The sequence below is a fragment of the Ambystoma mexicanum genome, chromosome 10 (genome assembly GCF_040938575.1).
Source record: "Ambystoma mexicanum isolate Mex_15411 chromosome 10, UKY_AmexF1_1, whole genome shotgun sequence".
In the NCBI taxonomy this organism is placed as follows: Eukaryota; Metazoa; Chordata; class Amphibia; order Caudata; family Ambystomatidae; genus Ambystoma; species Ambystoma mexicanum.
In genome coordinates this window covers 962164235-962177767 of record NC_090932.1, presented here as the reverse complement: position 1 = coordinate 962177767, position 13533 = coordinate 962164235, and positions in this window count along the sequence as shown.

The window sequence follows — 13533 nt, the reverse complement described above, 5'->3', positions numbered from 1 at the left end:
TAACTCATTCATGCAGCTAAGGTGATGTCATATGAATGGATCTTGGAGGGGAGTGGAGCGTTGCGTGTGTTGGGTTCGAAGTTTGACAGTTAGAGAGGAGAGTGTGGCTGACCATGGGGGCTGGTGGATGCTTATGTCTCCATCCTGAAATGTGTCTATGAAGCTAATGTTAGCACTATAAAAAAATAAAAGTGCTCATATAACAAAGGACTGTGCAAGGTTTCTTACGAACAGCCCACTTTGTTTCAAGTGCCCACCAAGAAAACATGTAACCTCTATTTGATGAACGCCCCCCTCGCCATTCATGACAACAAACACTGGATGACACTTCCACTAGGGAAGTAATTGGCAACAATTGGCAACTGCAGCCACTTCCATGTCTTTGGGGGTGGGGGTTGGGCAAATGTAATTTAGTGAAGATACAGGTCTCAAGTACTTAACAGCAGCTGGCCCTTGAGGGGGAGGTAAAGTCTATGGTTCCTGGCCAAGAATCATCTACTAACCGAGAGCCCATCAAAGGGCCATCACTTAAGTGGATGCCTGAGGGGGTGAAATACCATCTAGTGTTAATGCGCCACTTAACAGCAATAACATCCAGAGGCGAGAGATAAGAGAAGTAAAACAAGGGTTCCATGGATCACCATGGAGACAAAAAGAGGAAGCTGCACTTCATTTATGTAATAATGCACAAGAACAGTGCAAAATGTACTTCTGGTGGGGGTTTGTGGTGGATGTAGCTTAACATGCAGAGCTGGGCAGATGGTACCCATGAGAAACAGACCAGGTTCATCAGACACATCTCTTCAATATATTGTAGGTCTAAAGTACAGTAGAGGAAAAAGCTGCAACTGTCACAAGGCCTCCTATATCTAGTGGGTTAAAAATAGTGCTTGTCATCGGTTCTCCCATCTGCTGCTGGTAGAATGTTGGTGCATGTAGATGAATGACAGCTCAGAGAATGTTGGGTGAATGTGATGCATTCATGGTTCCATGAATGTCAGTTAGAGATGAGCTGCGAGTGCCTGAGGATGGACCAGTGAGTGTCTCCCCCGACGTGTCTGTACGAGTAACTGGAAACCTGGAACTCTAAGCAATAAAGGAAGTTAAGTATACCTGCAGACACTGGAGTTATTACATGTGTCATGAGTAACTCCCACCTGTTACTTTGGTATACTAACATTGTGATGTATCCTGCCTCCTGCAGGATCTACCCTGGACCAGTAATCACAAGGAGCAGGAACCAGGCTGACCCAGGTAAGTGGAAATAGAAACATGATTTGTTTACTTCTTAGGTTCCATAGTATAGGTGGTAAGTAGGAGAGATAGTCATGGGCCTCCACCCTGGTTCCCTGCCCAGCTTCCAGGTCCCCAACATCAGTTGTGGAACCCCCGGGTGCCCCCAACACTCCAAGCTCCACTAGAGGATTCCGCAAAGCCCCTGCACTCACACAGACATCATGCATAATGCACATATAGGATACTACACATCCTCCCCCTTTAACAATCACAAGAAAACGCAACAACCTCACAACTATGCTAAGACTAACAACCAAAAATGTACTGCTACTCCTTCCACCCTGGCCTGCCACACCAGGGTCTCAGTGCCGCCACCACCAAGCACAAACCTTGCCTCAATGGACAACAAAACCAAAACTACAAACCAAAACCCTCCTAATCTAAAACACCTTCCACCAGGCCTGCCACTCCTGGCCTCAGGTCTGCCACACCTGAGCACCAACCACGCCTCCAAATGAGACAAAACACACCTTCCAAAAATAGTGTAGCCCCGATATTGTAAACATACACAATGGCCTAAACAATTGTCCTAAAAATGCCAACAAATATAACAATAGTTCTATACACACAACATTTACAAACAACAACCAAGCCTTATCCTCTCTCCCCTAAAGAAAACATGAAAATTAAATGAAAAATCTAGGAAAGTGACACACAAAACAAAGATCACAAAAATACAAAAACGCAACCACAAAAGAAAAAGGTGTGGCGCAAAAATGTATAGCAAAAGCTATGTTAAGATGTAAAAACAAAACACTACCAGCTGAAAAAAACAGTAGTGCAGTGTAAATTCCACAATTTGCTAAAACCTGTTAAGATGTAAAAATAAAACACTGCCAGATGGAGAAAAAAAACAGTAGTGCAGTGCAAATTCCACAATTTGCAAAAACCCAAACTCAGACACACCACACCGATGGAAAAAATCAATGGTGTGACCTGAAAACTCTGAATTAAAATATTGATAAATTTAAACTGAACTAAATCCAGAGTAACCCATGCCAGTGTACAGACCACAACTTCACTACTAAGCAACCACTGGCTACAAACTGTGTGCCCTCCACAGTTCAAAACTAAAATTTAAACTGGCGTACAATAACAAACAAAGTACCTCCTTCCGTATGCACCACCTGGCATCACAGAAAAACTTAGGAAAACAACATAGTTCCTAAAAATCAACCCCAATATCAACCAAAAGGAAAATTGTCATGCAGTAACCTTCAACGCAGACAAAAACTACAACTTTGAGAATGAATCTCTATTCCCTTCCTTTTTCATATGCACAACTGCGTTGAAAATTCACCACAACCTCAAAATGGGCCCCATACCCTAAGGTCTACATTACTGGAACACTCTACTGTGTCCAACCTCCTAAAAAAAAACTTGGGGTTCCTCCTGAAGGTTTACATACTACTGACAATAGACCTGGCCAGGGTGTATAAGCCTAACCCCAATGCATGCATGCAAATCCCATTTTGCGCAATTACTCCACTCCAAAAGCATACACTTCCACACAACTTCACGCACATGTACCTCCAAACATGCACACATCTACTACTCGGATACAACTAACACGCAAATGCACTCCAAATGCAGAACCTGCTGGCTCCTGTGCGCACCCTTGTGTCAAATACCCAGACTTCCACTAACTACAAATCACAGTCATACGACAACCTCAACACGTGCAAAACACACACAAAATCTGCATTCCCCAACATTTTCATGTTCTAAAATTATGCATTTCCAAAATTTGCATTTCCCAATTATGTTTCATAAAATTTTCATTCCCCAAAATGCATTCCTCAAAAATGTTGTCATTTCTGCTTGATTTCACAATTTTGCGGACTGAATTTCATTACATCTTAAATGTGAAACTTCATCTATAAATAACCTCCATTTGTTCCTTAAAAATGTTCGTAAAAATGTCTTTCATTATAAAAGCATTTCACCTTCCTGTGCAGTACGTGGAAAACATGCATTACCCTAAAATAATGTCCAAAAACATATAGTGCATACACTCAAATCATGCAATTTAGCAGCATTATCGTATCTGTGCTCCAATAACCCATCATGGAAAAAAACGTTAGCAACAACTGCTTAATCGCATAATTTCTTGCTCTGCAGCATGCATAGCTTATGTACCCCTGTATCTTGGACGTATAAGCAGTTACTGAAAAGTTCCAAAACCAGCCTGTGCTTCCGGCTACTGCAATTATGTAATAAAAATTAAATCCGCTAACTTAACCTAATAAGTTAGCATCTGGCTTCAGCCCACACCTTTCGCTACACCATTACCCAGATCAGAGAAAAAAAAAACTTGCTGTCATATAGTTTGACAAATAGGCAGCGTTCCGCACTGCAAAACGAACACCAAATGTTCTCAAGTGTAGGGCACTGACTTCTATAGGTAGTACCATTTTTTTCGTATGTAAAAATTATACAGTACCTCGCAGCCTTGGAATTCTACTAAATTAAGAACTTGCTACTTCCAGCCGTCTCAAAATCCGTTGCCGTTCATTATTGCCTCCATTCATTACTGTCTCCAAATGTTGTAATACTGTATGCCGCCTCCAAAGTTCCAAAACGTGATCACCTAACGCTTGAATAAGGTTCCTGTTTCAAGCATTTTATCTTTCTTCTTTCTTTAAATTAGAGTAGGCGTGGACGGACCCACGCAGGCGCTTCCCCATCCAATTGGATGATGTGCACCTATCCACCATTCAGCATTCAACCCACGTAAAACTCACAATTCCTCCCACCGCCCTGTCTGCCTCACAAAATCCAACAACACACTACTCCTCCTCCTGCCACTCACCCCGTCACCTCCCAACAAAGCCTTCCCACTCAACTCAGCCACACCCTGCGCAGTCAATCGAACCCTCATCAATTCTCTCTCTACAGCATGTCTCTCACACCTAAACAGAAAATGTTCCACAGTCTCAGGCACTCCACACACCGCACAATCCCTCGACTCTCGCTTCCCCACTCTAAACAGACATTCATTCAGCCCCACATGCCCTATTCTCAATCGATTCAGCATCACCTCCTCCCCCCTCCTCCATTCTAGACTTCCCGAATCCACCTTTACTGACACTTTCTCACGAATACCAAACTTCCACCTACCTTTCACCCCACTCACCCACTTCTCCTGCCACTCATCCATGACCCGCCTCACCATCACTGCCTTCGTCTCATCCACACTCAAAGGCAACCTTACATCAACCGCTTCCCTTCTCATACCCTCACCCGCCGCCAGATCCACTAACTCATTTCCCAGAATGCCGCTATGACTGGGGACCCACGCCAACTCCAGATCCATCCCCCCACGCACACACCGATCAATCTTTCTCCTGATATCCAAAATCACATCCTTCCTATCACCATCCCCTGCCACAATCGCCTGCAACCCACTCAATGAATCTGAAAATACCACTACTTTCTCAAACCTCAACTCGCATACCCTTTCAATCGCCATTGCAATCGCCACCAACTCAGCCGTACAAATTGACACATCATCCGTCAGACGCCCCACTTTATACTCTCCCGTGCTTTCTAAATAATACGCCATTCCCACTCTTCCAGATACCGGATCCTTTGAACCATCCGTGAACACACTGCACCCTTCTTTCTCTGCCACATATGCCTGACCCAAATCTTTGATCTCACCCCGCAATCCCCGCTTCTTTGACACCACACTCGTCAACTTCAAGCACACCTTAGGAGACCCCATCATCCACATCGGACACCTCACTACATCCATATCTGTCACAACCATCAACTCGCCCACACCCCACTGCACCCCCTTCTCCCACATGTGAAACCCCAAAGTGCCCCCTTTCCTCCTCCACCGATCCCCATAATAGTCAAACCTCCAATTATACCGCAAACATTCACGTACCGGATGAGCCACACTCTTCGCACTACACTTCATCCACCACCTCATATTCAACACATCCCTTCTCAATCCCAATGGCATCTCCCCCACAAGTACCTGAACCGCATTCATTGGAGAGGATCTCATCACACCCGAACACACTCTCAACGCTCTCGCCTGCATCCTATCCAACCGCAACTTCTGACTCTTTGTGAAACCCACTGCCACCTGACATCCGAAATCTAGCACACTCAAAATCAATCCCTTATATAACATTCGTAAACACTTCTGCTGCGCACCCCACTCTTTCCCAGTCACCGCCCGCAACAAATTCAACCTGCGTTTACACTTGTCCATCACTCCATCCACTTGCATGTTCCAATTCAACTTTCTATCCAGAATCACCCCCAAGTACCGGAACTCCTTCACACTCTTCACCCTCACACCTTTCAAAACCAAGTTCAACTCCTGCTGCACTCTTCTCCTTGAAAACACCATACTCACACTTTTTTCCACAGACACCGAAAAGCCCCATTTCCCACACCACTCCTCCATGCGTACTATCACAGCTTGCAACCGACTCTGCACCATCAACAAACTCCGCCCTCTTACCCATACCACACCATCATCCGCAAAGAAATCTATCTGACACCCGAATCCCATCATAGCCCGAATCAGTCCATCCACCATTACATTAAACAGCATTGCACTAATCACACTTCCCTGCGGTGTCCCATTTTCCATCTTCCAAACTTCAGACAGCACCCCCCTAACTCTCACCTGAAAGGTCCTATCCGCCAAAAATGCCCTTATCCACCGAAACATCCTCCCCTTCACACCCACCTCCAACAATCTTACCAACAACCCACTCCTCCACACCATATCATAAGCCTTTTCCAAATCCAAAAAGAACGCTCCCACCAACTCTCCATCACATATTGCCTCTTCCACCCCAGTCACTAATCTCACTAATGGATCAGCCACCGACCGATTCTTCCTGAACCCACTCTGAAAATCACTCAAACACCCATTCGACTCCAAATAAAACCCCAATCGCTCAACCACCATCCGTTCCATAACTTTACACATCACAACAGTCAATGCAATCGGCCTATATGACTTACACTCCGTTGGAACCTTTCCACCCTTCAAAATCGCCACCACAATCGCTCTTTTCCACATCTTCGGCAAAACACCACTCTTCCAAATCTCATTGATCAGAGCTAATACCTCCAACTTACATTCTACCGGCAACTTCTCCAAAAATACATACATAACACCATCCACCCCTGGACTTGACCACTTCCCCTTCCAGATCGCACCATCCAACTCCAACATCGAAAACAGGACCTCATATTGCTCTTCCCAAGGCCCAACATTTGCCAACACCTCCCGCATCTCCTCCTCTACCATACCCATTCGTAACCTCACCGCTTCTGGAAAATTCCCCGAACTGTGCACCTCCGCAAAATACTCCCCCATCAAATTTGCCTTTTCCCCATCCTCACTAATCACCTCTTCTCCTTTCAACAACACTGTCATTCCACCCTGTGATCTCGTTAATCCAGACATTCGCTTGAACTGTTTCCATACCTCACCCACACCGGAATCATTCCCCAAGGACTCACAATAACCCCTCCAATAACCACGTTTCCGTTCCCGAATTACTCTCTGCGCCTTAGCTTTAGCCTTTTTATATGTCACCAAATCTGCTATCATTCCTGACCTTACCGCCCTGGCCCTAGCCTTCTTACGTTCCGCCACAGCTCTCGAACATTCAACCGTCCACCAAGGTACCTCAATCTTCCCACTCTTCCCCTTCTCAAACTCTGGAACTGCCGCCTCAGATGCTGCTCTCATTCCCTGCACCAAATATTCATTCCATTCATCCACCCCCTCACCTCTACCTCGAGAAACAATCACTTCCTGGCACACTCTTTTATACATCTCCCAATCAGCCTTCTTAAAATTCAACCTTCTCCCAGTCATCCGTGGCCTGATCCCTACCTCACCCCTTACAGTCACCAAGATACCAGAATGATCACTCCCCATGTCCTCTTCCACACGCACCTCCCAATCACATTCCCCCGCTATAGCAGCAGACACCCAGGTCAAATCCAAGCACGACAGCTTCCCAGTCCTCACATCCAACCGCGTACCTGAACCATCATTCAGCAAAACCAGTCTCAATTCATCCGCCATATCCTCCAACATTTCCCCATTTGTATCTGTCCGATCGCTACCCCACAACGTGTTGGCACTGTTAAAATCGCCACACAAAACACAAGGTCCCACATGTCCCCTTATCACTTCAGACAGCACACCCACTTCCACCACCTCACACGGATTATAATAATTCAGCACCAATATTTCCGATCCTCCTACCCGTATCCCCGCCCCAATCGCCTCTACTTCTCCATCCACCACAATCTCTCTTGCTACCAACCCCTTTCGAACCGCTAGAGCCACACCCCCCCCTCCCTTCCAACCTATCCTTACGAAACAACTCAAAACCCGGTATCACAAACCTCAGATCACCCCTCAACCACGTCTCCTGAATACAAACCACGTCAACATTCAATTCCCTGCACAACACCGCTTTTAACTCCTGTCCATTTCTCAACAAACTTCTCGCGTTCCACTGCAAAATCCTCATGCCGGGATCCCACTCTGCTTCCGCATTTTAGCAACCATCTTAAATACATCCTCTTCCACCACATCCACAACACTCAAATACCTCCTCCCCGCTTCCACCACTCCTTTCGTAAGATCTGACACACTAATAGAAGCATTCCTTTGAACCAACTCCAGCACACTCACTATGAAACACATAAACTCAGTTTTTGAAACAATCACCATTTCTTTGCCTTTCACCTCACCCATCACTTTCTTCCTTCCCACACCCTCTTCCACTACCAACTCTTTCGCACTCACCTCACTTGCTACCCGTGCCGGTTTCACCTTTGCTACAGCTTCCGCATATGACAAACCTTCCGCCGCCCTAACCTGCACCACCTCTCTCGCAACCCTGTGACTCTCACACCCCCTAAACGCAGTAGAATGCCCTCCCCCACAATTCACACACTTCATCAGAGTCTCCACCTTGCATTCCTTAATGTCATGATCCCTTCCACACCTCCCACAATGTCTTTCATTCCTGCATACTCTCGCCATATGCCCAAACTGTTGACACTTATAACACCTTATTGGCATCGCCACATAAGCTTTCACACGGAACCTCTGATAACCCAACTCCACCATTTCCGGACACTCCTTCCTCGCAAATCTCACTGCTACTGTCGTAGATATTACATCTCCACGTGCATCTCTCCTTCCCAACCTCCATGCTTCCACCACCCCAACATCCACTAATTTATCTTCTATCTCAGACATACTTACAGTCACCGGCACTCCATACAACACCCCCTTACACGACACACCACTTTGATCAATCGCATGTACCGCATGTCTACCCAAACAACGCACTTCCAGAATCTTAGCTTTGCTATCAGCATTCGTTCCCTCCACTAGCAACCGACCCCCAGCCACTACTAGCACCCGAGTAACATCCCCCACAGCTGCCTCTATCCATCTAGCAATTTCCAATGGATTCACCCCCAAAAATGTCTTTTCGCGACTATCAGGTTTCAATACCACCTTCCACACACTATCATGTTGCATCTTCTCTGCCTCCAACACACCACTCCCCAAAGCCCCCAGCTCCTCCAAATCACTTTTTTCCTGACACTCCGACCCTGAGAAGTCCTGAACCAACCCTCCTTCATTATTCCTCTGAGGAGACCTGCTGCGAAGCCGTCCCCCATTTCCCCCTTTCCCCTCCTCCATAGATGAGGATCTCACAGATGACACCTTTCCCCTCTTCTCCCTTTCCTCCACCCCTCCTTTCTTTCCAGGCTTCCCATCTCCCTTACCCATCCTTACCTCCTCTTCTGGACACACTTTCCCCTTGCTCTCGCCTAAGGAGACCTCTCAGCCTCCTCAAGCCCAACTCTCTCCTCTTAGTAGATGCTCCGCCCTGCCTGAGTCCGTCCACATGAAGACCGGCAGTAACCCGGAAGTACAGCTCGCCAGAGCGCTCCCACATGGCGGAAAAGCCGAGATACGGTACTGAGGCAAGGTGCTCTCAATCCCTGCTTCCCGTCCGTCCTGCGCGCGCTCTCCCTCCTGTATATCGCATCCTACGTGTAACCGTCAAGACAACCTAATGTCATTTCGCCAAGCATTTTATCGCTGCACTTATTTCTTTTCATACGCAGCTGCTTCCGTGTACGTCATGACACTGGCCCACGTCCTTAAGGCCTTTACTCTGATGTGGCCTTTCATAGTTACACAGCTCCGGAGACCCCGATCACTCCAGCATTGGGGCAAAGGCTCCTCCTGTGCGTTCCAGCCTAACGACATCGTCTGGAACGCATGGGACACACACGGGCACGCGCCACCCATGTCCCCAAATTGCCTCTTGCCAGATACCCAAAATGCAGCAGCATTTTTTTTGCAGTACCCTAGGCAAACTCCCTTCTGAGGACTGCAAGTCCCAGAAACCTCTACTCCAAATAAGCGCAAAGGCGCTCTTGGATCGCCGGACTGTTGAGTAATGGCAATTTCACCCTGCCACACGGCCTCTATGCTCTCTCCAAGGCCCAACTCTTCCTCCAGTCCCATGGATGGGCTACCATGGCTTGCCTGATGTCTGTAGCTGCAACCATTTCCCTGATAGGCATCAGCTGCATTTTTCAATTTCCAGCACACCAGGAAAACGCTTTTAAAAGCTGGATTTGCTTCTGCATGGCCTCTCCTACACTTCTTCTTGTCTCCCACACTCAATTTCTAAGGGCTCAAATATCCTCGTTGCCAAATGATGTATTCTGCCTCCTGCAGAATCTACCCTGGGCCAGTAATCACAAGGAGCAGGAACCAGGCTGACCCAGGTAAGTGGAAACAGAAACATGATTAATTTACTTCTTAGGTTCCATAGTATAGGTGGTAAGTAGGAGAGATAGTCATGGGCCTCCACCCTGGTTCCCTGCCCAGCTTCCAGGTCCCCACCCGTCAGTTGTGGAACCCCCGGGTGCCCCCAACACTCCAAGCTCCACTAGAGGATTCCGCAAGGCCCCTTCACTCACACAGACATCATTCATAACATATAGGATACTAGACATTGTCCTAAAATGTCACTGTTTTTCAGCACTCACCAAATGGTTTGGACTTTCACTCCCACCAGTTGTACTGAGGAAATTCAAAGGGGAAGGCTGATGTAAGATGAGGTTTGAGTCATTCTATGACTTACAGGTACTGTAACAAATTAAAATCCTGCTTCTGGGCCTTGAATCTGAATACAGTATGCACTGTATGTTGACTGATGTGTGTAATATATAAATGGCTAAAACAGAACTGAATCTCAGAGAATATGTATAACGTAAACACATACAAATATGATATAACAATATGTACCAAAAACTTCATAGGATAAATAAAACAATACATAGTCAACAAGCAAAAGCAATGGAAATATTAAAACAAAGAAAACAAATCAATAACATTGGTGTAAAATATACTATTTATTAAATGCATTAAAAGTAAAAATGGGGGTGTGAATCAACAAGTTGATGAGTCATTCTCCCAGTTGATGAGGCTCACACCAGGTTCGAACCTTAGTCCTCAATCTATCACAGGTCCACCATGTAAACTTTCAACCTCACATATGACACATACCTCACAACCTACTACATAGACCGACCGGTGCCTGAACACATGATGTTCTTGGAAGGTTGCCCAGCTCTTACTCTCCTTACACTCGTAGTGCACCTGCTGCCACAGTCAGCGGATGACGGTGCTGGTGCTTTCACCACCGTTGAATGGCAAGGAGACCTACTGGAGGTGAAATGTAAAGGCTGTGTATATTGTGTACGGAAGTGAAATTTGGGGGAAATTAGTGTGGGAGATGTTGGTGATTCCTATGATAAAAAGTGATATATACAAAAATTGCTCTCCTGTTTTGTGTTCTGAAACACCTGTGTCCTGGTGGATTCATCAAATGTAATAAGCAAGCATTATTTTTAGATTATGTCAAAACTCTCTGATCTCCTTAAACAAAGTGATTGTCGATCGAGATCAAAGAATAGTAAACGTTGACAGTTCTGTAGATTTTATCATGGTTGGACAGACTTACATTTCACAAATTTGACACATTTTACAAATTCACAATATTTGCTATTTTAGTAGAAGATGCTTATACGGGATTATGGTTCCCATCTAGATACAAGCCAAACTATACCAACCAAGCAGAAATATAGTATGGAATTGTGGCTGGGGTCACGAACCTCTGATGATAGACGTTGGCTTGGACAATAGGCCTCAGAAGGTTCAGGACACCAAAAAAACCTTCCAAACCAGTATTGTCAGATGTATTTCATTCATGTTCTCTCAATTATGTTTAAGTCCGTCCATGGTCTAGCTGCACTTTACTTCTCTTCGCTTAACTCACTCTATTCCCCCTCTCAAACCCTTCTGTTCCTAGACTCAGTTCCTTATTTCTGTTCATAAACCTCCATGTGCATCTTCTCGCTGTTGTTCCTTTGTCCTGGAACTCCCTCCTCCTCTTTATTCGTTCCTCCCTGTCCCTTTGTGCTTTTCAGTCTAATCCCAAATTTCAGCTTCTATCTGCTCTCTCTAATAACTAAGCTTTACTTTTCTCCCCTCTTCAGATTTTTATCTGGTATACATTGTTCATTTTGATTGTACCGTTTTCTATTGCTCGTGTATTGGCGCTTTCGATGAAAAGCGCCATATACATTTAATAAAATACAAATACAATGTAAGAATAATACACATTAATCATATCAAGAGGGTTGCCCGATGGTTCTTTGCTCAGAATAGGGAAGCAGATGAAAATCTATAAAAGATTTTTATACAGGTTGAGAACCTGAGAGGGCTACAATGAAGTCATGAGCACATGCAATGCTTGATGTCTGCAGACCTGCAAAAATGTCTGAGGGATTACTACCCATGGAGAAAAGGCATGAACCTTGAGACAAGACCTTTCCTGCAGGTGGACATTTAGAGCAAGGGTTTCCGAATCCAATCAACAGTCTAAGAGTTTTAAAAGCTATTGACACAGTGCGAGACATAATAGATATGAGTTCTGAAAGACAGGAGAGTGCTTGGATGAAACATGTTGTAACTCATGCAATATTAATAAATGTTTAGATGGTCGTGCTGCTGTCTAAATGTAACGGGAAAGTTTTACATTTCCAAAAACGCTTTTTAGTGGTCCTTTTTTTCAAAGTGCAAATTGCGCAGAGTGGACCACCAATGTTGACATTTCCGTCCTCTTTGGTTCCATTTGGTTCCATTTGTGCAATTTTCATTGTTTGCAATACAAAGTACAAAAATGCACATTAAACCTGGTGAATTCAGGAAAAAAAAGCATGTTTGACCTTTGTGGTGCAAAAGGCCCGGAAGAGTTTACAGTGGATTCCTTTGAAAATCCACCTGTGTTCAGCATGTGAAATACAGACTGATTCCATAGGAGTCCAATCATTTTCCACCAGCACAAATGACAAGTTGGATGAAAGTAGGTTTTGGCAGGGGTAGAGGAAATGCCATGTGGAAACAGTGATCCTGGTCTGTGCCCCACTCCACCAGCTAACACAACCAAAATCCCCAGGAGCTAAAAAAAAAAGCCCCAATTTGCCCTATTTGTTATGACCACCCCCATATTCAAAGGTCAATTGGTTACTTCAGGTACCAAGTCTGACAGTTCATAATGAAGGGATAACCTAGTACCAATAGAGGCTGAATGGCTGTACAGTTTGCTGAATTCACAACTCCCATACCCAAAAAACAGAAAGATGTCCAGTGGAGGCAGTTCAATTCAGAGTCCTGATGTTACTCTAGAGTCTTCCTTTAGTGCAGCCACATTTTTGCCTCGTCTGGGAACCGCAGGCCTCGGGCTTTGTTGATTTCCACCTCTGATATCAAGTCCATGCAGGGAGAGGGGCGCAAGACTTTTCTGAGAGCATAGGGCCGTTGAGAGCCTATGGCCCAGCTCTGCCTGCTGGGTCCAGGAAATGGTTTCCGTTGTTATCTCTGGCCAGTATGAGCCGTGTGACACAGATTCCAGACAGAGCATCCTCTTCAAAACACTTCTTTGATGAGTGCATGCACCAGCAGAGCTTTCTCACAATTCCTCTTTGAGTAGATTGCACCTTTTACTGCGCTTCAAGACACATCCCCAGGTTTGACAAGGCAAGGCTGGTGACCCTCAGGCATGTGGGTGTTACATGGATAACTAGTCTGTGATATTGAGGATAGCATCTATTCAAACATTTGGCGGCTAGCCAATC